The following is a 24,804-nucleotide window of genomic DNA, read 5'->3' on the forward strand; positions in this document are numbered from 1 at the left end:
AGCAAGATATAGGACATTAAGCATGGTATTTACTGAAAATGAAATCATTGTTTGAGTATACTATGTGGGTTTTGACTCTTAACTCATAAGCAGTAAAAACCAACTGTGGCTAATTGAAATAGAACACTTCCTTATATGGAATTTATAGGAACTTGATAGAAATCTTGGAGTGATTTATTTTCTTGCCAATTTCTCCCTCCTTGTATATTCACTCTCCTGTCCCCACTACCTTGAGCTTCCTATACATACATGTTCAATCATTGTCCCTTTACAATATAATGAAAAGCCTCCATTTCTCTTTCAAAGTTCTTAATAGATGGAAATTTCTATTATATAAATTTATTTTTAAGAAACATTTCGATTTTAAACCATTTTATATATAGCATATCATTTGCAGATAGGGAGTAGAGGCACAGAAAACTTAAGCAAGGTTAGCAACTTCAGATGCCTAAGTGACAGAATCTTTGCTCCTAATCTTCTTAACCATTAAATTATTATTCCCTGTAGGTGAAAATATGAGATACAATTTATGTTTTCCTTAACAGTAATCAACATTCATTATGGCTGATAGTTATTGAGGGTTTGTTATATTCTGGAGCATGTATTATGTACTTTCCTTGTAAAGTAGTATTTAATATTCATGATAGTCCTTTGTGGGAGGTGTCACCATCATCTCTATCTTATAGTTATAAAGCTCGAGGCCTAGAGAGGTGAATTAGCTTACTCAAGACCATATACTAGTAATGGTAGCACTAGAGATTGGTTCAATGCCAAAACTCATATTATATTGCAATGTTTATCTCAAAAATCAACTACATTTAGCCTTCTGGGTGTGATACAGCTATAAATTGAGATATTGAAAGGCAACTTTTAGCAATTTTTGGGAAAGTAACTGAAATAAACACACAGCCCTTAAACATTAGGTATGGAGGTGGTATACTGCAGTGGACAACATATTGGACCGTTTAGGGGTGGCAGAAGTCAAGGGTTGGAGTTCTAGACCTACCACCATCACATTAACCTCTCTGGATAAAAGATTTGCCTATAAAATTAATGCCCAGGATTAGATCATCTTAATCAGGAACTGTCTGATTCTAATGTTCAATGTTTATTGCAACAAATTGGCTATATAGAGATGTTGCATTGTCCTGGAAATATGGACTTTGCTTGATTGCCTATGCTGCTATTAGATTGTCTGAGCACTTTTTTGATATGGTTGATTCTTTTTTTAAAAAATATTTTTTATTTATATTTGAGAGAGAAAGGGAGGAAGGGAGGGAGAGAGAGACAGATACAGTGGCTGCAAATGAACTCCAGAAGCATGTACCACCTTGTGCATCTGGCTTATGTGGGTCCTGGGGAATCGAACCTGGACCCTTTAGCTTTGCAGGGTAGAACCTTAACCACTAAACCATCCCTCTGGCACATGGTTGATTCTCTTTGTCACAATAGGTGGGTTTCCTTTCTGAAAAGTTAACCCTGCATCCTCACTACCACTGGCACACCACCCCTTCATTTCAACATCTGGATTTGTCTTTGCAGGAGTTTATATATATAAAAGCATGTTATTCAGAAAGTCATCTACCCTAGTCCACAGTTTTTGAGTTATTTAACTAACTTATCAATACCTGTAACTAGATAATTAGTTATTTTAATTTTTCTGGAACTGTTTTTGTATGATGTGTGTATGTGTGTGTATTTATGTTTGTGAATGCAGGTACACACATTTCATGTCATGGATGATAGATAGTCAAAGGACAACTTTGAATGTTGGTCCTTATGTTCCACTTGGAGGCAGGGTCTTAGGTTGTTCATGTTGTTCACCATTGTGTTTTCCAAGCTTGCTTGCCCCATGAGCTTTTGGGTGATCATCCACTTCCCTTGTTGTCCTAGATATGCTGAGATTACAGACACTAGCACTTACAGCATCAGACTTTCCATGAGTTCTGGGGCTCCTACGTGAGGCACTCACACTAGCACTGCAAGTACTTTATCCACAGAGCTATCTCCCTAGTCCAATTTCTTTGAAAAAATATACGATATTCCAGCTATAAAGGGTATGTTAAAATTTTAAACATTATATGTTAAGACTTATTAATAGTTTGATGTGGTGACACACACCTTTAATCTCAGCATTTGAGAAAGAGGAGGAGAATTGATATGAGTTTGAGGCCAGCCTGGGACTACAGAGTGAGTTCCAAGTCAGCCTGGACTGGAGTGAGACTTTACCATGAAAACAACAACAGCAACAAAATATTTATTAATACACAGTTGACTTTGAACAAAAATATGCCTTCCCAACATATGCCCTTATTATCTGTTTATTATCTTTAGGTCTACATTTCTCTTATTTTACTGTCCTTGTAATATACTGTTTTTCTTTTCTAAAATTTGTTTTTACACAGGTTTATTTGGGGGAAGGATATTTTATTATTATGTTAGTTTTTCTAGCATTTTTATAATTTTGTTCTTGCTAGGAAAGAAGTATTCAGCTTTTTGGGAGACTTGGGATTTTCTAATATAATTCCTTTAAGATTTAGTTTTTATTCTATTTGTGGGGGAATTCCATATTGCTATGCAATTTCAATTATGTCAAATTATTTGAAATATTTGTGGTTATTTAGTACTCTTTTTTTGCTTCATGCTGATGGTAAGATTGTTGAAAGCAAGACCATATTTGTAGTAGCAGTTATTGGTCTGGTATCTTAGGTATAGTCTCTTCACTGAAAACTTTGTGGAAGATTTTTACCAGAACTTTTATTTTAAAATTTAGAATGACATTCTGTACCCAGGCCTTTCTTTTTTAAAAATACTATATGAATTTATCATTCCTTGAAAATGTCAGCTAAAGTCAGGTGTGGTAGCACATGCCTTTAATCCCAGCACTTGGAAGGCAGAGGTAGAAGGATTAGTGAGTTTGAGGCCACCCTGAGACTTCAGAGTGAATTTCAGGTCAGTCTGAGCTAGAGTGAGGCCCTACCTTGAAAAACAAAACAAAACAAACAAACAAACAAACAAAAAACCCAAAACAAAAACAAAAACAAAAACAAAATGTCAGCTAAGATAGAGTTGTTAATTTATTTGGTGGACATGCTAGTGTTTTAGTTTAAAAAAGAGAAGAATGATGCTTATAGTAGCCCTTGTCACCAAAGTAATGTATTACTATACTTCAAATTGTTCAAGATCACTGGAGACTACCTTTTTTTGATAACAGAAATTAAAAGAAGATAAATGAGTAAAAATAGGCTAGCAAAAAATTTTTAAAAATTTAAAATTATGAAAGGATTTATTTCATATATATTTATTTAGACTCCAGTTACTTGTTGATCTTGAGAATATGATGCTTACCACAATCTATTATCCAATAACACACTTTGAAAGTTTTAAGAAAATTACCAAGTAAGAAAGCTATGTGAGACTTTTATTGAAATATTGTATAATTTTGGAAATGAAACTAGGAAAATTGTCTTTATTCCCATAAAACAGAGATTGGTAAATTATGGCCAAAACCTGACCAACTGCCTGTTTTTATATAGTCTAAAGATAACAATGGTCCTAGCATTTTTATTTATTATTTTAGTTTTTACATTCATAAGTGATGTTAAAACAGATAACATTTGATGTTATGTGAAAAGTATGTGAAATTGAAGTTTGAGTGTCTCTGTATTGGAACACTCATATATTTACATCATTATGGTAGCTTTTATGTATGTTACAGTGGCAACACAGAATAAGTACAACAGGGTTCATATGGCCTACAAAGCTTAAAATAATTACTATCAGGACTTACAGAAGAGATAGGATGGAGAAAACAACAAAATAACAAGAACAGGGCTGGAGAGATAGCTTAGCAGTTAAGGCACTTGCCTGCAAAGCCTAAGAACCCATGTTCAACTCTCCAGATCCCACTAAATCAGATGCACAAATTGAGACAAGCATAAAGTTGCACATGCCCACTAGGTGGCAAGTGTCTGGAGTTTGATTACGGCAGCTGAGGCCTTGGCGTGCCAATTCTCTCTCTGTCTTTCTTAAAAAAAAGTGGGGGCAGAAATGAGGATAGATCAGAATTCTTTTCCTGCTACCTTTATTTACCCCTCATCTTCCTACTCCTCCTTTCTTTTACATACTTCTACTCAAGACTACCTGCATATGCACAAATCCATGTTTGTGAAAGAAAGAAAACAAATTTCTTTATTATGATGAGAGTATATGGTTACTCTTTACTTCTTAAAAAATGTTTTGTGCACATGTGGGTATGCGTGTGAGCATGTTTGCATGTGTGAGTGTGAAGATCAGAGAGCAAACTTGGGTGTTGAACTTCACCTTACACCTTGTTTGAGGCAAGATCTCTTGATCATCACCACATTTGTCAGGCTTGCTGGCCTGGGGCTTTTGAGATTCTCTTGACTCTGCTTTCCATCTCACTGTAGGCATACAGGATCACAGTGTATTCTGGGGATGTGATCTAACATCCTCCCATTTGTAGACAAGTGCCTTATCCACTGAACCATCTTTCCAGTTCACTTCTCATGCTTTTCATCTTTTAACCTTTATTTTTCTTTAGTTCTTTAAATCTGAAATTTAGGTCATCTGGGAAAGAAGGCTGAGGACCTCAGTATGTAGGCTGTCTGTTTGGCAATAGGTAAAAATAGTGCTCAGACCAATTAAGAGGAGTGAGACTGGAAATGAAGTTTTATTGGCCCGTACTGGGAAATTTGGACCAGATCTGACAGTTTAAAATGCCCTTTCTGACCACCATGCTCAGACTCTTGTTGTTTTACTGTAGAGAAAACCATTAGGGGTTAAACTCTAAGCACTCAGTCCTTTGTAAGGAAATAATACAAAAACTCAGGGCTCAGTTTGGAGAAGCTGAGACTGATTCAAACAAGATTTCATTAACTAATTTGGGGAGCACTTGACGCTATTCTGAGCTATACAATCCACCCTTTTTCTCATCTCCATTGGCACTCTGAGAATCAGATCACCTGGGGAAAGCAGATTTAAAAAATTCCAGATGGTGTGTGTGATGCTCCAGCTGTGGAGAATCTCTCCCAGTCAGGCAATCTGCCTTTCTGCCTGAACCCTCTAAAACTGTGCTGCCCATTTGTCATGCTTCTCCAATTGCAGCCTTCTGGATAGCTTCTCTTTGCCTTGTCTGACTCTTCCTTTCCAGTTTTTATCTTCCCCCCTCCATGAGCTAATGTACAACATCTCTTCATTGGCTATAAATCCATAGAAGAACGTGATATAAAATATAGTTTTGTGAAGGAAAATTGGAAAACATCTGTTTTTTTTTGCCCATAAGATTCAGTGTTCACTTGTTTTATATGACGATGTGACTGTTTGTGCATGTGTGAAAAAGTAAAGAAACAGGAAGAAGGGAGGGAAAGGCTAGCAAGAGGGTGAGCAAAAAGGAATTCACTCATGTGTTTTGCAGCCAGCTGGACAGCATAAGTTCATCTCCCTGTCAACTTGGTTAGAATCTTGGGTTACTGTTGGGAAAGGTCAGTCTTATTCACTGAATGACCTTGTTGGGACTACTAAGGAAATGATTACTTCTGGATTGGTCATGACTGTTGTCTTTTGACCAGGTTTGTCTGGAGTTGTTCTCAGCTAATGGGGGCAAGACTGGAAAGGTTATAGAAATATTTTAGTCTTTAGAGTATTCAGGTAGGTTTTCCTTAAAGCAGAGCACTGTGCGGATGTAAGGAAAGAAGTCACTGGCAGATGAAGACCCATCGTATTGGTGTCTTCTGTCCTCGTTTTCTGTTGTGAATAAGCTTTTCCTAATCTTAGAAAATTAAATGCACATTGGGAATTCCTATTTAAGCTATGTATCATTTATAACCAAATTTAGGGAAGGCATATGGGTCACGTGAGCTTTGTTTTACTCAGTATTTGGTACTTTTTGAAATATAAGTGGAAAATTATATAAATTGCTAGGACCTGTCATTGATTTTTCTATATTAATTAGCACTTTAAGAGAATTGTAATGAAATCTATAGAAGGTGAAGTGAAAACCTTTAAAAGGCACAGTTTGATTAGTTTAATAAATGTGTACACCAAATATAACCATCATCTAAATTAAGATTACTCAGAAGTCCACCATTACGCTTTTCCAGCCAGTTCTTCCAGAGCTATCCAACATTTTGATTTCTATCACAGTATACTTGTTTGCTTTATTTTGAACTTTTTATGTACTCTTTTGTATCTGCCTTATAAAGCTTAACATAATGTTCTCAATATAAATCCATTTCATTATATGTATCAATAGCTCATTACTTTTTTTTATTCGGTTGTTTTAATTGTATAAATATTCCACAAGGTATGTTTGTTTTCTTAGGTTACCTTATAACAGTTTTAAGTTTTTATAGCATAGAGGTTTTAAGTATGATAGAGTTTAATTTATAAAAATTTTATTTTGTGATCTAATGCCTTCTGCATTCCATCTAAGAAAACTATTCCTACTCCCAAGGCTGCAAAACTTTTGTTGTAGTTTCTTTCAGTTACTTTATAGGTTTTAGATTTTATACGGAGGTTTATGATGCATTTCACATTACTTACAGTGATGTCTATGATTTAGATTTTGTCAAGGAAGTATTAATGTTCATATTTTCTTATCTTTATATGGTTGTTCTCATAGCATTTGTTGAAAAGACCATTATTTCCCCATTTAACTATGTAGCTGATGGCTTAGGATATTGGTATATATACATTTTTTTTGTTTCTGTTGTTGTGTCTTTATCAGGCTTTGTTACTGATGTTAAAGAAATTCATAAAATGAGATGGAAACATTCTTTTCTCAAGGAGGTTTTGTACTTTTGTTATTGCTTTCTTTAAACATTGATAGAATTTACCAGTTAGCACATCTGGGTCTGGAGTTTTTTTGTGGGAAATTTTTATTAGAAACTTAATTTCTTTATTATGTATAGGACTATTTGGATTTTATATTGTTTCTTGAATTAGTTTCATTGCATCATAGGTTTTAAAATAAATTTCATAATCTTTTTAAGTTGTCAACTTTATTGGCATCATGCTGCTTGCAATATGCTCTTATTTTTCCTTTAATGTATATGTTTATTTATAGGCTCTTCATTCTATTTCATTTGGTCCTTTTTTTAAAAAAAGATATTTATTTATTTGACTGAGAGAAAGAGAGAGAGAGAGAAAGAATGGGTGTACCCGGGCTCCAGCCACTGCAAATGAACTCCAGACGTGTGTACCCCCTTGTGCATCTGGTTCACATGGGTCTTGGGGAATAGAACCTGGGTCCTTTGGCTTTTCAGACAAACACCTTAACTGCTAAACAATCTCTCCAGCCTTGGTCTTTTTCTTTAAAAAAATACTAATAGCATACTGTTTTATTTACTATAGCTTTGTAGTACATTTTTAAGTTGGGTAATATGATACTTGTAGCTTTCTTCTGTTTGCTTAAGATTATTTTGACTATTTGGAGGTCTTTTGTGGCTCAATACAATGTTTATGATTTCTTTTCTAATTTCTGTGAAGAATATCATTAGGATTTTGACATAGAATATAATGAATCTATAGACAGCTTTGCTATGAACATTTTAGCAATGTTCCTACAAATCAAGAACATGAGGTGTATTTCCATTTCTTTGTTTCTTTATTTTTGTTCATCACTGTTTAAATATTTTTACTTTGTAGGCTCTTTCTTTCATCTCCTTGAATAAATTTACTTTTAGGTATTTTTATTTTATCTTATAATTTAATATATGTATATCATATTTTGATCATCATTACCTCTAATTTTTCTCTCTTATCCCTTTGTACAATTAAAAATATAACAAGCATGTTATTATTTTATAGCTTTTAGATATAGGATAACTTTTCTTCTTTTTTTTCTCAGAGAAATGCACAGGAATTGAAAGTTTCAAAGATGAATTCTACCAGTATTTCAGAAAGAACTAGCAAAACCCCTTTAAGAAGAATGACATTATTCTGATAACCAAGTCAGGCAAGGATAGTACAAAAAATAAAATTAAAAACTGATATTAATGATACATATGGTGTGAAATTCCTTAACAAAATACTAAAACACCAAATTCAATGTCACATTCATTCAGCATGATCAAGTGAGATTCATAATAGGGGTTCAAAGATAATTTGAAGATACACAAATTCATACATGTGTTATACCGCACCAATAGAATAATCACTCATTCAGTGTAATCATTGTTTCTAGTGTTCAGATTCAGTCTTAATAGGATATGTTTCTAGGAATTTATTCATTTTACTTAAGAATATGTTAATAACATTTGTTTAAGAAATCCTTTATGATCCTTTATGCTTATGTGATAGCTACTCAGTTTAATTTTTCTTACTATAGCTAAGGATTGATTTTCACTTGAAAAACAAGCTCAGGCTTGTTTTTAACTGTTTGATTCTTCTTCTTTTTTCTTTATTTCATTTGTATTTTGTTTTGTCTTTGTTATTTCCTTCTTTCTGCTGATTTTACATTTTGTTTGTTTTTTTTTTTTTGTACTCCATTGATAGATTTTCTTTGAATTTTCACAATGGAAGCTTACAACTCTTCATAGTTGCAAAGGAACAGTTGTTGTAATAAGTACAGAGGATGAAGCAAACATTTTCCAAGGACTTTTGGATCTTCCCATTATCTGGAAATTTTTAAGGTCTTAAAATTTGTGGAGAAATGAAAATTTTATTTGTTTGCTTATTTTTAAATGAAGAGTCTCCATTATGATAATTAGCATCACCTGTTTGGAATCAACCCTTCTATTTTTCACTTAGCATTTTTTAGCACATGTTTCCTTAATTCCACTCCAAAATGTGAACACCATCAAATAAAAAATATATAATATTACCATTTAAAATAAACAGTTGGCATTTCCAGGAGAGTCATTTCCATGAAATTCCAAACTTTGTGAACTAATACTATACATCTTCAAGTTAATTGCTTCAAGTATATGAAAAAATTACTATTAAATCTTAGCCAGATGACAAATGATAATGGATTGTCTAATTTTAAAATTTGTTTTGGGTTACCAGAGATAAAACAGTAGAATACCTTCTGAGAAATCAGAAGGAAGGCCAAGGAAAAGTTCTAAAATATGTTAGTATTCTGGAAAACTCTTATCAGAAATAAGATAACAGATAATATTACTAAAAATATGTGAAACTGTCTTTTCCCCAATGCCATTTGTAATATTCTGCTTCATTTGTGATTGTAGTATTTACCAAGTAAATACTAATTATATCTAGTCAGCTAGTATTAGGTAATGTATGTATGTATGTATGTATGTATGTATGTATGTATGTATGTATATGTGTGTGTGTCTGTGTGTGTGTGTGTGTGTGTCTGTGTGTGTGTCTGTGTGTGGTCTTCTTGTCCCTGCAAATGAATACCAAACACTTCCACCATTTTTTTGCATACAGCTTACCTGGGTGGTTTGAAAATTGAACTCAGGCTCATAGGATGTGAAAGCAAGTGCCTTTAACCAGTGAGTCTTCTTCCTAGCCCCATGGCAAAGATATTAGAAGGAAGAGCTAATAGTCCAGAGTTCTTTACATAATGATGTTTAGATAGAAGACATTGTCATTGCACTTTTGGAACTATATGAAAATTAATCTATATCTTTTACATTCCAGTCTAAGAAAGAATAGCAACTGTTACATTGGACATTGTTATTAAGACACAATATATACAATACATTATATGTCCAATTTTAAAGCAAAGAACAAACCCAAGATGCAGATGGATCCACCTAGAAACTAGTCACCAAATCCTAAAAACTGCTCACACACCAGGAATGCATTAAAGGTAAATATTAGAAAATGCTTTTCAAAGATTTTTGTTAGGGGGTTGTTGAATTTTTTAAAATTCTTTTCTGTAAGAGGTACCTATTCAGTGATTTTACATTGTGATTGATGAATCTTGCTCCAGCTGTATGCTTACTGCTAAGCACATAATCAGGGTGACATCAAAGAAATTTTTACTGGACAAAGGAATACTGGTAATCTTTGATTAGCCATCTCTCCTCATGGATGTGGTGAGAGTGCTGCTCTTTTTATTTAAGGATAAGGGAGAAGAGCTTCTGTCTTCATCTAAGCTTAAGAGAGACGAGTTATTTAAGGCCTTTGATACACATTTCTTGCTCTTTCGGAAGTCTAGACAATAAAAGATACGGTCTATCTATATTCATGGTGGGTCAAAGCATAATTGTTACATTAGAATTATGTCCATACTAAAGTTATATATATTGGAATACTATATTGGCCTGCATTCCCAGCATATATTTGGGGAGAAGAGTACATGAGTATCTCTAGTAGGTCATGTGTGAGGTCATATTAGCAACAGCTAATATGGGGAACATCCAGTCCATTGGAAATTCCTAGAGAGTTATACAAGTGAGGGACTACAGAGGAAATGAACTGTTGTTTTTCTAGATCCTGAAAAAGGAATCAATGGATACCAAAACAGATTGAAGCCTTTCAAGTTAAGGGACACATACATGGCACACTACCAGCAAATGTAGGTGGTAGTGCTTTGAAAAGAAAGAGGAGTTTTTAATTTTCTGCCTGTCTCAGAAAACATGAAAAACATTGTAAAAACTGTAATACGAGTTAAATTACTTTTCTTTCTTCCCTTATTTCATGTATAAATCCATTAGCAGCAGGTATATATAATTTGGAATGGAGTTAAAAACTTTGATTAGGGGCTGGAGAGATGCCTTAGCAGTCAAAGGCACTTGATTGCAAAGGGTGAGGGCCTGGGTTGGCCTGGGTTTGATTCCCCAGTGCCACCACAAAACCAGATGCACAAACTAGTGCATGCATCTGGAGTTCATCTGTAGTGGCAAGAGGCCCTGGCATGCCCATTTATCTCTTTTCTACTTGAAAAAAACACATTTTTAATCAAAAAAGTATGATCAGACACTTTATGTATTTTGAGACTGTAATTGATTCTTTTTTTTTTTTTTTTTTTTTTTTTTTTTGGTTTTTCAAGTTAGGGTCTCACTCTGGCTCAGGCTGACCTGGAATTCACTATGTAGTTTCAAGGTGGCCTCGAACTCTCGGCGATCCTCCTACCTCTGCCTCCCAAGTGCTGGGATTAAAGGCGTGCGCCACCACGCCCAGCTATAATTGATTCTTTAAACTGACCACACAGCATACAACTCTTACCTGAAGGTGAGAGTTAAAAGCTACTACATATCCTATTTCTATCCAGGGACATAAGAAATGCTTCCTCCATAGGATATATTTTGTATGGATGGTAGGAGACAAAAATAATAATAAGATTTATCTCTATTGAGCTCATTTGTTAAGTGAGCAGGTTTTGGAAATGGTTTTCTTCACCAGTATTTGCAAATTTTTATACAAAGTTTATAGCATGAAAATTAAGACCATAAGTTCCAGAATCAGATGATGTTCACATTTGATGCTGTCATTTATAAGCCATGTGATTTTGGATGTTACTTAACTTTCTTAGAATTGATGTCAATATTTGTAAAATGATGAGAATGGTAGTAAGTACGATTAAGTTTAGATTTAATGGAAACAAAGTACACACATTATTTCTTATCTTGAAATGTTAGCTACATAACAAGCTTCAACTATGAAGAGATCGAATTTGGTCATCATTTATTTTGAAGTAAAAGTCAATTGTCAACTATTTTGGTGTTTTGACTTAGAAAATATTTAAGGGCGAGAGAGAGAGAGAGAGAGAGAGAGAGAGAGAGAGAGAGAGAGAGAGAGTGAGGGAGGGAGAGAGAAAGAGAGAGAGAGGGAGAGGGAGAGGGAGGGGGAGGGGGAGAGGGAAAGGAAAAGGGAAAGGGAAAGGAAGAGGGAGAGGGAGAATGGACCATGCCAGAAACGCCAGCCACTGCAAATGAAGTCCTGATGCATGTGCTACTTTGTGCACCTGGCTTATGTAGGTTCTGGGGAATTGAACTTGTGTCCTTTGGCTTTGTGCGCAAGTGTCTTAACCACTAAGCCATCCCTCCAGCCTCATTTTAACTTCGTGTTGTCAAAACTATTACCAATACCAAAATCAGTGGTGTAGCCTCTAGTAAATTACCCATGTTCCAATAAGTAACCTCCATCTATGCTTTTGCAAGCAACTCTAATTAAACTCAGTGGGTCACAAAAACAAAAGATGTGAAAGTAGCTATGAAACTAATTGGGAAGAAAAGGGGCTTAGTAGAGATAGGCACAGGATAAGAGGGTAACATACAGGTGAGAATAATCAAAAAAACATTTTATACATATATGAAATTATCAAAAATAAAATAAAATGATGACTTTTAAATATAAAAATAACCACATATTTTTAAATTAAGTTTGCCACTACAAATCATGATTAAATAAAAACTCTGTACCACTTTTCTGACCTCTCTTGGCCTTTCTTTTTTCCTTTTCTCTGTATGCATTTGTTTAATGATGCATTTAATTGTATAGATTTCTCAAGTGTTATATCATCAGGGTCTAAAAATTTATTAGTTTTAAATGTTATAGTGTCACGTGTATTACAGAAAAGGATTTTGACAAATATAGTTTATTATGATGTAATCATAACTACTATTAAGATACAGATTTCTGTCACTGAAAAATTCTCATCTTCCTTTTTTGTTGTTGTTTCTTTTGTTTTTTTCAAGGTAGGGTCTTTCTTGAGCCCAGGCCGACCTGATAATTCACTATGGCCTCTGACTCTCAGCAATCCGCTTACCTCTGCCTCTCGAGTGCTGGGATTAAAGGCGTGCTCCACCAAACCTGGCTTCTTGTCTTCCTTTTAAAGTCAGTGTCATCATCTTACCTGTCTAAGTTTTGTTTTTCTCCAGTGACAACAATAAAGTAGTCATGTGTGTTACTTATTTTTTCTTAGCATCAAGTCTTTTGTCTTTTTTGATCTTCAGCCATCTTGTTGCATATATTAGTAATTTATCCTGTTTTATTACTGCATAACTGAATTACTGAATAAAATATTCCATTATGTGGCTGTTCAACACCTATTTATTGACTTATTTATTGATGGACATTTAATTTGTTTCTGATTTTTGGTAATTATAAACATAACCATTATAAATATTTGTTCTTAGATTAATGTCTGGAATTATAGTTCATGTTTCCTGGAACTATAGCTAGGACTGGACTTCTAAGGGTTATTAAAATATATTACTTTTAAAAAAGTTTTTCCAAGGCTCCCATTCTAGCCCAGGCTTACTTGGAATTCACTATGTAATTCCAGGTTGGCCTGGAACTCACAATGATCCTCCTACCTCTGCCTCCCAAGTGCTGGGATTAAAGGCATGCACCATCATACTTGGCTAAAATGTTACTTTTTAAAAAAGTATCAAACTCTCCAAACTTTTTCTAAGTGACTTCCATTGCACACTCTCACAAACAATGCATGAATATTTTTACAGTATTACCGACACTTATTATTGTGAATCTCTTCAATTATTGACATTCTTGCATTGGTTGACAGGCTCAACATTGAAACAACACTCTTGTTCACCTCACCAATTCCTCTGTGATTTCACCTGGGCCTTGGCTGATTTGCAAGGGGTTGTTTATCTCCTCAGTTCTCACTGCCTTCTGAAAAAGAAAAACATTCTCCAATAGAGAATGAGTTTATCATAGGTTCAATGGGATGTAAGTGTTAATTAAAAGAGATTTTGATGGGTGTAACCTCTTTTTTGGCTAAAGACTACTGAGGGATTGTCACTGGAGACTGTAATTTTGGTATCCATGGGATTGTGACTTGGTTCCCAGTTCCAGCTATGGGTTTCTTTGCACTGAGCAGATTTCTTAGCCAATCAGAGAGCCATTGGTTACTCACCTAGGCTGTGTGCCACTATTGCACAGGTGTGGCCATCTTGTCAGGCTGGTTGCTTTTGAATAGCAGTTTCCCCTACTAGCACAAGGTTGTTAGCCATTTTCCTCCAGTAGCTCATGTAGCACTTTCCAGCACTATGTGGAAAGATTATCTGGGAACTTGCTTCCTTCCAGATTCCAGGCTGATCTCGATATGTTCTGTGTTGGCAGAATGTGGTGTCTTCAGCAATAGTCTTTTACTTCAGGCACTCTACCTGTTTTAAATTGGATTTTTTTCCCTTTTGCCTCTTATTGGTTGTAAGAGTACTTTATATATTCTGGGTGTGAGACATTTGCCAAATAAGTGATGTATGAATAACATTTCCTCATACCTGGTAATTTGTTTTTTAAAATTCTTAAGTGATGCAGTTTGAGGAGTGAACGTTGTTTTGGATGAAGTTTTTAATCAATTTTCTTTCAAGATTGTTTATATATACTTTGTCTTTACATTCATAGTATATCTTTGCAGATACAGATTTCTTGATGGACTAAGTTTTTTCCTCTAGTACTTTGAATATGCCAGTCCACTGACATCAGTCCCTCACTGTTTCTGATCAGAAGCAATATGTTTTTGTTATATTATTAATTAGCATACAAATTAATGGGTTTCACTATGGCATTTAAATGATTGTTTTAGTTGATTCTCATCTCTCTATAATTCTTCTGAATTTTCCTCAAACTTGTACCTATCTACCTCTAGCAGTCTTCTTTCTATTTTTATGTCACGTGTATTCTATTGCTATCTACCTCTTTCCTTCAAACCTCTTCTCTCATTATCCCCTTTCTAGTTGCATGGTCTGTAGCATACACACATTTGCATATACATATAAATAAATTCATATCTAGGATCCATATCTGAGAGAGAATGTACAGTATTTGTCTGGGTTACTTCACTTAACACAATAATTTACAGGTCATTTCATTTTTCCTGAAAACTTTTCATGCTTTTAGTTTTCTTTATATGTGAATATAATTTCATTGTGTGTGCATGTTCCATATTTTCATCATCTGTTCATCTATTGATTTACATCTATGCTCATTCTATTTCCTTACTGTTGTAAGTAGTGTAGCCATAGACATGGATGTGCAAGTATGTCTGTGCTAGGATTTAGATCTTTTGATTATATGCTCATGAGTAGTATAGTTGTGGTATGTGGTAATTCTATTTTCAGGTTTTTTTTATTTTTTCCAGAAAATCTCCGTACAGACTTTTATTTTGGTTGCATGCTCCTACCAGCAAGGAATAAGTGTTACTATTTCCCCACATCCTTGCCAGCATTTGTTGCCAATGGTTTTCTTGATTCTAGCCATCCTTACTGGAGTGAGATCAAATATCAAGTTTTAATTTGCATTTTTCTAATGGCTAAGGATATTGAACACTTTTAAAAATATTTATTGATGGGCTGGAGAGATGGCTTAGCGGTTAAGCACTTGCCTGTGAAGCCTAAGGACCCCAGTTCGAGGTTCGGTTCCCCAGGTCCCACGTTAGCCAGATGCACAAGGGGGCGCACGCGTCTGGAGTTCTTTTGCAGAGGCTGGAGGCCCTGGCGTGCCCATTCTCTCTCTCTCCCTCTATCTGTCTTTCTCTCTGTGTATGTCGCTCTTAAATAAAAAAAAATCAAAAAAAATATTTATTGACCATTTATTTCATTTTTTTCATTTTAGAAGTGTCTGTTCACTAGCCAATTCATTGATCGAAAGTTTTGATATTTTGATATTTAAATTTTGCAGTTCTTTATGTATTTTGAAGACCAGCTGCAAATATTGTCTCCTATTCTATGCATTTACACCTGTGCTGATCAAATTCTTTGCTGTGCAAACATTTTAAAATTTCTTATAGTCTCATTTGTCAATTGTTGCAATTATTTCCTGTGCTTTTGAAATTTATTTCAGAAACCTCTTGCCTATGCTTATATTTTGAAGTACTTTTCCCCATAGCAGTTTTGGTATTTCAAGTTTAAATTAAGGTTTTCAATTCATTTTTGCATAGGTTTTTATGCAAGATGAGGTATAGTACTAATTTCATGTTTCTGCATGGGTATCCAGTTTTCCCAGCATCGATGCTGTCTTTTTTCTGCTATAAATTTTTGACTACTTTATCAAAGAAGCCACAGCTTGGGCTGGAGGGATGGCTTAGTGGTTAAGGGTTTGCCTGCAAATCCAAAGGACACTGGTTTGATTCCTCAGGACCCATGTAAGCCAGATGCATAAGGTGGTGCACATGTCTGGAGTTCATTTGTAGCAGCTGGAGGCCCTGGTGTGCCCATTCTCTCCCTTTCTCGCTCTCTCTCCCTCTTTCTCTGTCAAATAAATAAATAAATAAATAAAACTAGATTCCCATATTAAAAAATCTAAAGCTCATAAATTTAGTTTTGACTCCTCTATTCTGTTCCATTGGTCTTTATGCCTACCTTTATGCCAGTACCATGCCGTCCTTGTCACTATGGCTCTGTAATATAATTCAGGGTTAAGTAATGTGATATCTCCAGTGTTCTTAGTGTTCTTTCTGTTTAGGATTACTTTGGCTATCTGTAGTTTTTCTATTTCCATATGAATTGTAGTATTTTTTAATAGTTCCTTGAAAAATGCCAGTGGAATTTTGTTGGAGATTGCATTGACTATCTAAATTACTTTAATAAAGTAGCCATTTTTACAGTATTAATTCTTCCAATCCATAGAAATTTGTCAGCTTCTAGTGTCTTCTTCAGTTTTTATCACTGTATTAGTTTTCATTGTAAAGTTTTTGTTTTAATCTCCACAGGTAGGTTTATTCCTAAGTACTTTTTGATGATACTGTAAATGGGATATATTTCCTATTTTTTTAAGCAAGCTTTTTATTGGTATGTAAAAATACTACTGATTTCTGATTGCTGATAAATATTATTGAAAGTTTATCATATCTAAAGATTTTTAAGTATAGAAGCACGTTGTCTATCAATAGAGATAATCTGACATCTTACTTTCCTTTTTGTATCCATTTCATATATTTTCTTCTCTTATTACTATATTTAATACCTCAATCATTTTAACTTGATTCTAGGAATTTTCAAATTATCTATCTGATTTCTTCATTGATACCATATTAATTCAAAAGCTGAGGTAGGGGAATTGCTGTGCGTTTGAGGCCAGCCTAAGACTACATAGTGAATTACAGGTAAGCCAGGGATAGAGCGAGACCCTACTTCAAAATAAAATAAAATAAAATAAAAATAAAAGTGCATTATTCAGTCTCTAAGTAGTTCTGTGGTTTCTGTTCTCTTTTTCTGTGGATTTCTAGTATTATTCCACTTTGGCCTGATAAGATACAAGAAATTATTTTAGTTTTTTTTTGTATTTGTTATGGTTTGCTTTATGATCTGTAATGTGACAAACTTTAGAGACAGATTCATACAACATTAAGAAGATGTATATTCCTGGATAAAGTGTTATGTGGATATGTGTTAAATCTAGTTTATCTATGGAATTATTAAATCTCAAATTTCTGGGTTGATTTTTAGTTTGGAAGATCTATTTAATATGGAAGCAGGGTATGGAAGTCTCCTACTATTATTATATTAGGACTATGTGACCTTCTATGTTTTTAAGCATTTGATTATAAAATTGGGAGTCCTCAGATCTGAGATTTCTGCTATTCCACTGTCTTTGGTTTACATATTGGGGAGTTTAGCTTTGGTAGAGGCTGTGTAGTGAGTTGGTGTAAATTTTTTGTTGTGTATGTGTGTGTTTCTTTGTTGTTGTGTTTTGAGTATCTGTTAAGACGGATGTGGTTTCAGTGTTAATTTTGCCCCCTTTTTGTTCAGTTGTTTTATTTTATGTGATCCTTTCATTTATCTTCACATGGAATTGTTTTATTCTGCTGTTTAGGGAAGATGTAGCTGCAGATCCATTTGATGAATTATCAGCAGTGTAGACACTGACTTGCAGTCAGAGACACTTACGCACTTCATTCATGTCCCTGATAAAGTTCAAAGATCATGTCACTAGGGTAATGGTTGATTAAAATATAGTTTATAGATTTTTTTAGAGCTAAAGGCATCAACATTTAAGTAGTAAAATGAGGAAGAAATGGAGAAAGTGGGGAGGAAAGAAAAAATATGAATGAGAAGAAAAATATGTGGGTTGGAAAAGAGAGAGGTAGTAACCATACTATTGTAGACAGAGAAATGTAGAAAATTGTCTTAAGTGTAGAAGTACCAGTGTTTTAGGTACAAAATTGGGGCTGGAGAGATTTCTCAGTGGTTAAAGGCACTGCTTGCAAAGCTTGACAGCCCAGGTTCAATTCATAAGTATCCACTTAAAGGCAGATGCAGAACAATGCATATGTTTTGAGTTCATTTACAGTGGCCGGTTGTTCTGGCATACTCATTCACATACACACACTCTCTCTCTTATGAATAAATAAGTATATTATACATATTTTTAATGTACAAAATTTAAGTAATAGAGAAAAATAAGAAAGAAAATAAAACTAAAACGTTAAAAATTAAAATATGCAATGCTATGAAAGAGAATATATTGTCCATAATAAGTTGTTTCTTTTTCACTGGATTAATATGGTTTTTCATTCCCCTTGGATTGTTATTTGTATCAGTCTTGACAGGTGACAAGGAAGATTTCTAGTCTCAGTAAGTGAGCCATGTTTAGTCTTTCTAGTTGAAAAGGACTCCTATGACTATAGTTGTCTATGTTCAGAATTTTAGAGTCTGGGGTTCCCCACACCTCTATAAATTTTAATCTTGCCTCTGATGAATTAGGGTTTGAACTTCCCCCATGCAGGGCACTCTGGGATACCAACTCTGAAGAAGTGAGGGAGGCCTGCACACCTGAGTAATTTGTGTGTCATTGGGATACTCTGCTGAGTTGCACAGCACACTTCCAGGTAGACTGTGTGTAACTTGCTTCCACAGGAGGGAGCATAAATTTTTCTTGCTGGCCAGTCTTAGTTCAGATTCCCTAGCCATACTTTTGCTGCTCACTCTCATGTTTACCCTGCTGTAGTCTGTTCTTTTTTGCCTGTCTAGCCCAGCATCTATTTTTTTTCAATAGCTTACACCTTCTCTTTCTGTCTCTTGGGGTTCCCCACATCTCAGCTCATCACCAGCAGCTATAATTTATGCTTATGGCCAGATAGTGGAGTCCCAGTTGGGTTCCAGCGTCAGTTAGCCTGGGTCTATTTTTTGCTTATTGCATGTTCTGTGCACATCTAATCCAGGTCTTGTAGTGCTACTCATGGGAGCTATGGCAGCCATAGCTAATCCTCGTTGGTGGATGTGCTATATCTTGGTTTGTCAAAGAAAGTAGAGACAATGGCATGACCACAAGTGCCCAGAATATAAACATACACAAGGGCATTTTGAATGGATTCTAATGTCCTAGTAAATGATGGTAACAAATGGCATTGCATCAAATTTGAAAGCGTTATGACAGCAAAACAAACAACAGAGCCAACACCAAACTTTACTGAAGCTCATTAAATTAGAGTTGAATAAATACAGCAGCATATCATATTCTTCGAAAGGAAAACTCAGTGTTCCTCCATTTTTTATCGCATAAGGTGAAACATAGTATTGTTTCCCCACCACTAGTAACACAATTTTAATTTGAATTCTAAAGTATCCCCACCAAAGACATTTACAAATTACTGGTATGGTTTTAACATATGTACAGAAATTCTTCCATGCACTTTCATCTATAGACTGAAACTTAATCCTTATTCCTTATGTGTGAGTTGAACTTAGTTACTTGCTTCTAATAAATTAGAGTATATAAGCAGAAAACATCAATTAAAGGCATAAACCTTTGCAACCACTATAGGAACCAAAAGAGCAAGATTAATGTCACTAGTGATGATTTATGCTGATATTCTGTGGCATCTGAAATGATATCATGTTAAAGCAATATCACCTCTAGTATTCTTTCAAATTCGTAACTCTAGTGCAAAGATAAGAAACTACGAGACAAACCAAAATCAAGTGACATTTCTTTACAACACTTGACTAAAAGTTTTAAGGTCATGAAAGAGGGGAAGACTAAGGAAGTAGCTCATGTTGGAAGAGACTAGGAGATGTGACAAATACATGAAATGTAGTATCCTACACAGGATTGTGGAATACCAGAAGGACCTTGTATGTCACTTGGAGAAATCTGTATAAAATCTACATTTAATTATATAATACTATATGACTTTCTTGGTTTTGGTAATTATCACATAGATATGTACTACATTGGCAAAGCTGATGAACCACATGTGCAATTTATTTAAGTATAAAACTAGTTCTTGTTTAAGAATTTATTTATCTTGTAAAATTAGTTTTAAACACAAAGGATTTAAATGAGGGTTGGGGGTGTATCTCAGTTGTAGAGTGTTTGCCTAGTGTAGATCCAAACCCTAGAACTGCAAAGAAAAAGAATTAATAAATAGAAACCATTTAGCATCATATAGTAGTCTTGAAAACATGGAAATACATATAATTCAAAAGTCATATAAAACAAATGCTAAGTACTAATGAATTTATCAGAATAAACGTATATATTTGTGCCATATTAAATGTGCTAGAATGGGTATCCTTAAGGAAGCAATCTAAGCACTGAAGCAGTCATAATTGTGCTATTCTAATGATGATTTTCTGCTTCTTTCATTTTTTATATTTATAATTTTGAATTACTTTGTAATAGAGTTACTTTTCCTCCATTTTTTAATTTGTTCAATTTTTAAAAATTTATAACAGTATAAATCTAGGAATATTATATTATTTTGGTGGTTATAATCAAGTACTATTGCTATTAAATTTGTTCTTCAGATTATTTCAACTTTGGTCATTGGGAGCTTCCTCCAATTGATTCTCTGCATCCTTTTCAGTTAGTGGGTTCATCTCTAAGGTAAATGTGACATACTGGCAATGAAAAGAATTGGGCCAGTTTTCACACACTTTTCAGGCTTATGTAAACAATGTCAATGTGTTGAGCTACTAAAGTGTCTTGTTCCTGTGATTTGAACTACCTTATTAAGTTTGAGGACAATCACAACATTTACAAACTTTACACAACTCAGTATAGGCCCTCAGTTTTAGTTTGAATATCTGTTTCAATCACACTAAATATATCTTGCTCAAAAATAAGCACAATAATGTTAATCTTCACTTGACACATAATAAAGATGACATTTTAAAGGTGTTTTTCACAGATACTGCTGAATGTTTGGAGTATATCAGTAATAAAGTAAGAAACAGCTGTTGTATCTAGGTTCAGTGGACATAATAGCATAGAGGACAATATTTAGAAAGTTATCTTCAAAGTATGTCAGTATTTCTTAAGATCACAAAGTATTCCTCTGATCATTCACTGAAGAAATAGCTAGAGAGAAGAGAAAACATCAAATACAATATTGTGAAAGTTGGGGTGGCAGCATATGCCTCTAATCCCTATGTTGAAGAAGCAGAAACAGAAGAATTCCTGGAGCTTGCTGACTAGCTAAGCCTTCCCCAACCAGCAAAAAATCCTGTGTCAAAAATAATCTACCCAGGGAGGAAATATTTTGGAGGGTGGATTTGTGAGGGGGATAGTGGGCATGGGGAGGGAATTATCATGGGTTCTTGTCTATAATTATGAAAGCTGTCAATAAAATAATTGAAAAAATAAATAAAGGTGGATAGTGATTGAAGAGGACACCTGATGTCAATCTCTGGCCTCCATATGCATGTGCACATATATGCATGCACACCCACAATTCACATGTGCACATGCACATAGGAGTATGCTCATATACACACACATAAATAAAATTATGGGCTCATGAAAGCATAAAGCATACCACTTTTCAATCATTAAACTTAATCATCTTCAAAGGGACTTCCATGGAGTATTAAGTGTTCCGCTGACATATTTCAGGATCTTTGCATTCTCCACCATCTTCCTCCTTCCTCATCCTTTTCATGTTATCTGTTTTAACATTAACTTTGCCTCTGCTTTTGTTATGTAAAAATATATAGTAAATAAAAATGCTAATTTAGAGGAATTTCCTGATACTTTTGTTCTTCTGTTGCTGCTGTAACAAATTACTACAAACCTAGTTGCTTATATATGCTTATTATCTTGCATTAGTGGAAGAAATGTGAAGGGGATCTTGGTGAGCTAAAATCAAAATGTTTCAAGGCTTCATTCTTCTATGGATTCTAAGAGAAAATCTGTTTCTTTGGCTTTGCTTTTGGGAAGCTGTCTGCATTCCTTTGCTTATAAACACTTTCTTTCATCTTTAAAGCCAGCAGTAATTCAAGCCCTTCTCACATCACATGTATTGCCCCTGACTTATGTGCCTTGGTCTTCCACTTTTAAGGATCCCTGGGAATACATTGAATTTACTTGGGCAATCCTATCCCAATTATATGGCAGAAGCATATGCTTATATGTGGAATATTTATATTGTTATGCAGAATTATGACCTTGATATTGACTTGCATTACATAAGGATGTGATTTTATGTCAACCTGACAAGGTATGGAATTCTTACATTTAAATTTCTATGGTTAACTTGATCAGATCAGGAAACAAGTAAAAGGCATGCATTTTGGATCAATCTTTTGAGGGTATTTTCCAGGGAGAATTAAGTGAAGTACTTCTCCAGAGTAAGTAGATTGTCTGGTGGCAGTCTATATGTAAAGAGATTCCAGGAAAAAGCAGTGCAGTTTTACCTAGTTTTCCTTGCTTATTGCTGTCACCCTTCATGGACATTGGAACCTAGCTTCTTCAGCCTTCAAACATGGACGGAAGACCAGAAACTCTCTAAGAATCCTACAGATCTTCCACACCAGATTTTGAGTGCTGAGGTATCCAGCCTTGTGGACTATACAGCCACCAGGTTCTCAGAATCTCCAGCCTACAGACAACCATTGTTGGACTGTCCAGCCTGCATGGTATAAGCCAATCCTACTGGTAGAACTTGCAGGAAAGCAACAAAGGACCGATAATCATGTGGATGCTGCCATCACTAAACTAGAACTAATAGATAAGCCAATTGAATAAACCCCCTTTATAATATAAATCCACTCTATTAGTTCTGTTCATGCAGCAAGCCCTGATGAATCTAGTTTGTGATACAAGGAGTGGAGTGATGATCCTCAAGAAGCTACTACTGTTGCTATCACATTGAGTTTGCCTGCAGCCTGCTGGCCATGAACACTATTTGTCCCAGCAATTGAGCCTTTTTAGTTAACTCTTTGGTACCTGCTCCAAACTGGCCAAGTTCATCACTGACTCTTGGTTCTAACCTGGAGACATACATCTACCAAGAGACTAACAGAGAAACAAAAGTTGAAATCAAAGAGTCTTCATGACCAGGATATTTTCATTATACAGGCACTACACAGAGATGAGAGTATAGCTGTGATGGAGTTTCTGGTCATGGCTTATGTACTGAATCAACCCCTACTACCCCTATAATAAGTGAAGCAAGATGCAGAACAGGGGATGCTTCATTTGCAAGATCTGGCATCCATGCTGGTGAGAGCAGGTTTAACTCATACTATTACCATTGGAAATACAAAGCTTTTTCAGCTTTCCTATGGATGACCTTAGAGCTTCACCTTTCCAACTTCAGTATATCCAGAAAGAAACTCCAAACTACAGAAATACCAACACTGCCGCGAAGCAGTCATGATGCTGCAAAAGGGCCTCAAGGCTATGCTGAGAGACTGTGTCTGCTATGGCCTGTGTTGGCTATTTCCCATGGAAAAATTCAGCGCACAGAGCTGGCTGGATATGACTAGTGGCCATCATTTCTCTCCAGTTTTCAAGAATGTTACTGTATCAGGCCTGCAGTTGCCCTTGGTGATAGCCAAAGAGAAGTTGCCAATAACAGTAATAGGAGTTGTTGAAGGATGTATCACAATCATAGTGATAACACTGGAAGCATGGTCAGTCTTGTCATTGCTGTGGAGATACTGAATGATAGGGGTACTTATAAGATCTGTGTCATGGCCATATACAACATTATGTGTGCTGAATACCTGTCCCCAAGTAATAGACATTTGTGAAGAATACTGTCCTTTATGAGGTATAGAAGCTAACTGCCTCAAGATAAAGACTGGAGATACCATCTTAATTCTTTCAGAAGCATTTCAGAGAATCCACAATGCACACTCCATGGCTTACCTTTTTTGAAACGTCACAGTGGATGACTTACTTACACAGATGCTTTGATCCTAGAACTCCAGAGGAAAGGATGTTCAGAACAATTCCACTGATTATGTTTAGAGTATATCCTTGCTGGGGAGGATTTGAAATAGTCTACAGTCAGTAGTCTCATTCACAAAGGCTGGTAAGAAGGAGGCATTATGACAGGCAAGAATAGAGAGTTAAAGGATAAATAACATGCTCTCAAATGTTTGCCCAAATCATTTTGTTCCATAAGCAGAAGTCATGCTCTGCAATGAAATGAAAATTTTATTGATGTGAAAGAGGAGTTAAAGGCAGAAAAAATTCTTGGTTGGGGAGTTTAGTGATCCTGGAATTCCTTTTATCCAGTTATCCTCTTCCTAGCCAAGCTCACATAAGTCTTTATATAGAACAATATATATATATTATGTATATATATATATATATGGTGAAGCTACTTGCCTAATTCCATTGGACAGCAAAGTATTCAGTGTCATTGCATTTGTTGAGCTTTTCGTTGTGACTAAATTTATCCACTTCATGCAGAAAATAGCAGAAAAACTTCATGGAGTAAACAAAGGGTGGTCAGGGTCTATTGGCTGGTTTAGACCACACATAGGAGTCTCTTGTAGGCTTTGTCCTCTTCCTAAGTACTGAAGTCAAATATGTATATATTTGTGTGTGTATGTATATATATATATATATATATATATATATATGTATATTATATATATATATATATATATATATATATATATATATATATATATATAAATATGTGTGTGTGTGTGTGTGTATATG

General features: G+C 34.9%; 1 protein-coding gene and 1 pseudogene across 2 annotated transcripts in view; both read left to right on the top strand.

The window, feature by feature from the left end:
- The window catches only part of Hpse2 (heparanase 2 (inactive)), an 814,466-nt gene that overhangs the window by 174,227 nt on the left and 615,435 nt on the right, over positions 1–24,804 (top strand). The gene's annotated exons all lie outside the window — the stretch shown is intronic.
- Positions 23,063–24,048, top strand: LOC105944878 (annotated as a pseudogene).

Source organism: Jaculus jaculus, chromosome 1 (assembly GCF_020740685.1).
Source record: "Jaculus jaculus isolate mJacJac1 chromosome 1, mJacJac1.mat.Y.cur, whole genome shotgun sequence".
Classification (NCBI taxonomy): domain Eukaryota; kingdom Metazoa; phylum Chordata; class Mammalia; order Rodentia; family Dipodidae; genus Jaculus; species Jaculus jaculus.